This window comes from Cricetulus griseus (genome assembly GCF_003668045.3).
Source record: "Cricetulus griseus strain 17A/GY chromosome 1 unlocalized genomic scaffold, alternate assembly CriGri-PICRH-1.0 chr1_0, whole genome shotgun sequence".
Classification (NCBI taxonomy): Eukaryota; Metazoa; Chordata; class Mammalia; order Rodentia; family Cricetidae; genus Cricetulus; species Cricetulus griseus.
The window spans coordinates 197463148-197468460 of NW_023276806.1; positions in this window are offsets into that span (position 1 = coordinate 197463148).

A 5313-nucleotide genomic window follows, 5' to 3' on the forward strand; every position below is an offset into this window, starting at 1 on the left:
TTCCTGCTGCTAGAGAATTATTTTCTCCCTCCCTGGTTCCCCAGGAGGAGCTTTCTTAGAATTTAGCTTTGGTTTGTCCTTGGGACCTTATCAAAAAACCAGTGTAGCTATTGCTTAGTTGCACCCCAAAGAGAAAATTCTTACAATAGTAATATTGCATCCATACTTTGCTTTAGTTGATACCTCTTAGAAATATGACCTATTTACTATTGATTATGCCCAACAAAAACTAATCCCTATGGGAGGCAGAAGCAGGCAGATCTCTGTGAGTTCAAGATCAGCCTGGTCAGCAAGAGCTAGTCCCAGGACAGCCTCCAAAGCCACAGAGAAACTCTGTCTCAAAAAAAAAAAAAAAGGCCAGGCTGTGGTGGTGCACACCTTCTGGATAATGCTGTGTTCTGCATGGCTTGGTCCTGGAAACTTGACTGGGTCAATGAGAGACTGAAGAAAAAGCAAACACAGAGACGTGTACAGAAAAGCTGGGATCCAGTGGGCTGCTCACACTCTGATGGAGCAGTGCTGGTCTTGGGAGGGCTCTGTACAGAGCAGTCTCAGAGTCAATGGGAGCAGGAAGCTTCGGGTGCTGGTTTTTGCACATGCTGCCAATGTTTGCACCCTGACCAGAAGCCTTGCCACTCCCATGGGTCTGAGGCATTAGGTGAGCCACTTTTGCCCAGGACTTCACATGTTCACCCAAGGCTTCTCCATTCCCCACAGGACAGACTGGAACAGGAGCCTGGGACTCCGGGAGGACAGAAAAGGGAGCTTGCCTTTCTTGGTTTTAATCCCAATACAATGAAATATGCAGCACATGATGGGTACTCAGTTCTTAAAAATGATACTTGAGCCAGGTGATGGTGGCACATACCTTTAATCCCAGCACTTAGAAGGCACAGGCCCAGGGATCTCTGATTTTGAGGCAGCCTGGTCTTGGAGCAAGTTCCAGGACAGCCAGAGCTGCATAGAGAGACCCTATCTTGGGGTGGGGTGGGTGGGTGTTTGAATCAAGGCACACACCTGTAGCTACTCCAGAAGTGAAGGGAAGAAAAAGGAGATGTGGGGAGGAGAGAAGGGAAAGGGCTGTAACAGGAGCTGAGAACACCATCAGCTGGGGTGTGGCTTGGGGGTAGAGTGCTCGTCTAGTATGCTTGATGACCCAAGGTTCAATTTCAGTACCTCAAACAAAACCAGCAAAGGATATTGAGACCCAAGGAACACTGAGCAAATGACCTCAGTCAGAGTTAAGCAGTTCCAGAAAGGGCAGGTGTTCTGGGCTAGCCTTGCATTGAGACAGGCAAGGAGACTGAACATTGGGTCAGTCAGATTGGAGTCTTCTGTGACTTAGGAGAGAGTTGGGGCTTGATCCTGTGGGGAAAGGAAGACTATGGGGAAGTTTTGAGCAGGATGCCCTTCATGCCCAGAAAATGAATGCTGGTGTCTCTAAAACACTCTGAATTAGGGGGGACACGGCAGGGTCAGGGAAGGGAAGGGGAGGGGAGGGCAGTGACCATTGCGGTGAGGCATGATTTGGTAGAAATGTCACATGATCAATTTGGGTATAAAAAGGGTGGTGAGAAACTGGGGAGGTGGCAAAGTCATTAAAGGACTTGCCACAAAACGTAAGGACCTGAGTTGGGATCTCAAACACCCACATGAAAGTGGGCATTGGTGCTGGGCTATGTAGACAAGATCCCAGGGGCTGGCGGCTGGCTGTAGTTGCATCATTGATCTCCAAGTTCAGTGAGAAACCTTGTTTCAGAAAAATAAAATGGGAAAGCTCTGATATTGATATATATATATATATATATATATATATATATATATATATATATATATCAATCACAATGCACTCCGATGAAGATTCTTGAGTCTATCATGAACTAAAAATGACCTTGAGGGTGTGGCTTGGCCAGTCGAGATAACTGGTGGTAAGCCTTTGCAATCATTTACTAGTCTTTTCTCTATGTAGCTTTGGAGCCTATCCTGGCACTCGCACTGTAGACTAGGCTGGCCTCAAACTCACAGAGATCTGCCTGCCTCTGCCTCCCTCTTGAGTGCTGGGATTAAAGGTGTGCACCACCAACACCCGGCTTCATTTACTATTCTTGAGAGGCCCCAGTATCCCTCGGGCCAGCTGCAAATTTGAATCCTTGTACTGCCTCTCAAGTGTTGGGATCCCACCCAGTCCCCACCCAGTCCCCACCCAGTCCCTGTACTAACTTTTCTAAAGCCTCTAGATTGGCCATTGTCCTACCCAAACTGGTTCATCTGTACGCCATTTCAATGGCAGGGCCTTTGGCTCCTCTGAAGGTCCATCATTTGTACCTAGTTTGTGTACAACATGGATGGTTGGTAAATGTTTTCCATAGCGTCTTACTAGATCTTTTCTACTATCTAAAGATTGTACATAATTTGTATCTGACACTGGAGGAATATTAATCTGAGTATTCCATTGCTGTAAGAGATCATGACCCCAGAGGTTTATAGCTATATCTGTCACGTATGGTTTCAGTATCCCTTTCTGTCCTTCCGGTCCAAAGCAGACCACCAAGTTAACACTCTGTCGAACTCTAGATAGAGTTCCAATTCCTAAAAATTGTACATTTGCCTAAGAGGCCATTTTTGAGGCCAAGACTTTTGAGTAATATAGTTACATCTGCCCCAATGTCTACTAAGCCAGAAATAACTTTATTATTAATTTTCATTTTTAAATGAGGCCTTTTATCATTAATAGAAGCTTGCTAAAATATGCGTTTCTCATTTTGTCCATTTACACTTGATTTTTCATCACTATTTAAACTACCATCTAGAGCAGTACCATTTTTCACAATAGACAAAGAACTATCTATTGGGCCTGTGAGAGATTGTCTCCCACTGTTACTGGGAAGGACCCGACCTTTCTCGATGTGGGGGTCTTCTTGAGTCCCCCCCCTCGGGGTTTCCCGACTTTAATGGGTTTCCTTGTATGTCCCTGGTCGATCTACATTCAATGGTCCAGTGTCTGCCCCTACCACATCTTCTATACAATCCAGAAGACAGTGGCCTTTCATATGAGGCATTGTTAGAATTCGTTTGTCTACAGTTTCTCTTAGTATGTCCCGTTTTACCACAGTTGAAACATCTAGGTTCCTGGTGCCTTCGTGGTCTCTAGGGGAAGGCTCTTCCTACCCAAGGTTCTGGTTCATAGTAGTAGTAACCTCTAGCCTCTTGGTACCTATGTTGACCTCTGTAAGGTGCTTCTCCTTGCCAAGCCCTTACATCCTCACCTCTAGAACTTTTAATTTCCTGTTGCCTTTTTAAACCTTTGGAAATGGCTTCTCCTACCCAAGCTCCAGTATCTTGTACATTATAATCAATGTTGGCTGCACACAAACCCATTCTTCTAGCGGAGCTGATCTGATCTTTAAAGGCAAAAGTATTCTTTTGCATATTGGGTTTGCATTCTCATAAGCTATTGTATATATAATTGATTGTCTTGTTTCCGGATCTGTTACCTGTAATTCTACTGCCCTAGTTAACCTTTGTAAGAAGTCCTGGAACTATTCTGTCGTTCCCTGTTCTATTCTGGTATAAGCTTCTAGGTGTTCTCCTGGCTCACGAACCTTATCCCAGGCATTTAATGCTGCTTTCCTGCAAAGAGACAGTATCTCGTCATCATATTCAGCCTGAACCTGTGGGTCAGCATAAATACCCTGACCAAGAAGCTTATCCAGAGGGGCTTTAAAACCTTCCTTTATGCCCTGACGCTCAAGGAGCTTGGCTCCTTCCCTTACTAATGCCTTCCACTGGATTTGGCATGAATTCTCAAGTACAGCTGCTACCAATTGTTCCCAATCTGTGGGTGTCACCCTGTTAAAGGTTGCTGTTTTACGTATGGGCTATGGAGACCATATGAGACAACTTGATTTTTTAATATTCTTAAGATCCTTCAGCTGTATAGGTTGCCATTCATAAGCCATCCGTCCATGAGGGTGTTTCTTAGAAGCTGGCTTTTCTAACATGGTAGCTGGGTACACTAATGGTGTACGAGTAACAACCTTAGAAGAATAGTCACGATACCTGGGTGGAGTTGGTGCCTGGGATTGGAATGATTCTGCTTCTGAGGCATCCCAATGATCTTTAAGCCTAGCAATGATATCCTTTTGAAAAGTTTCAATCTCCTTAATCATAAAAGATTTCAAGCACGTTAGTGAATCTGTAACTTGCTCTAACTGCTCATCTACATGTTTTTCTAGGTCTTTAATACGATCATCCTTAGGCAGCATCTGGATGGATGGAAACTGCCTTCTAGGTATTGGAGTCTAGATTCGAGGTCATGATTTGCTGATTTTGAGTCCTCAGCAATCGACCGTATGGACCTATGTAATCTGTCAGCCCTGTATTGTAAATTATCTTCCAGACATTCAAATCTAGAGTCAAATTTCTGATCTGCTACCTTGGATGCTTCAATAACTGATTGAATGTCATTGTCCAATTCTTCAACCCTATGCTGGGTATTTTGCACCGTTGCATCTAGTTGCTGGGTAACATTGCCTATCTGAGTTTCTAGCTGGGTACAGATATTTGTGAGCTCGTCATGGTCTTCTGACAGCCTGGCCTCTAAGGCCTCAGACATGGAGGATCTCTCTGTGTTTATCTTATCATAAATACGCTGCATCTCATCAGAAAGCTCTGTCTTTAGTGTATTGGACACAGAGCCAAGCTTATCGTCCAATTTCTGTTCCACTTGCTCCACAATTGTGGTCTGACCTAATCTGTTCTCCAAAACCTCACTGCGTAAAGCTGTTATTTCCTGTAAGTAGGTGGTGAGGTTATTCTTATCCCTATTCTTGAGTCCTCTGGCTAGTAATACAATTTGTACCAGCAAGCTAACTGCCATTACGGCATATAGGCCACTAATTGGCAGATTAGCATCCTCCTCAGTGAATTCACGTCATAAGCAAAAATATTACCAATTTTAGCAAATGATAAATATTCCATAATTTTACCTGATTTCTAATCCAGATGCAGTAAATATATTTGACCAGCAGGTGGTGCAGGTGTTCACTTAGTCCACAGCGTTTGGCAGCAGTCAATCAGCGGTGGAGAGAGGTCACAAAAGCGGCTGCGCTTATATAGAGAATATATGGCCTTGCTGCTGCAACCACTAAAACAGACACGGCTTTACCGCAGCAGCGGCCAGGGGAAGCCTCTGCTGAAAGCCGAGGCCTACTCACCTCTAGGCAGCTAGAAACCGTCTGCAAGCTGGGTGGATGGTTCTGAGCAGCTCAGCTGCAGCAGGTCGGCTGCTAGCCAGGAGCACCTGTGGAGAGA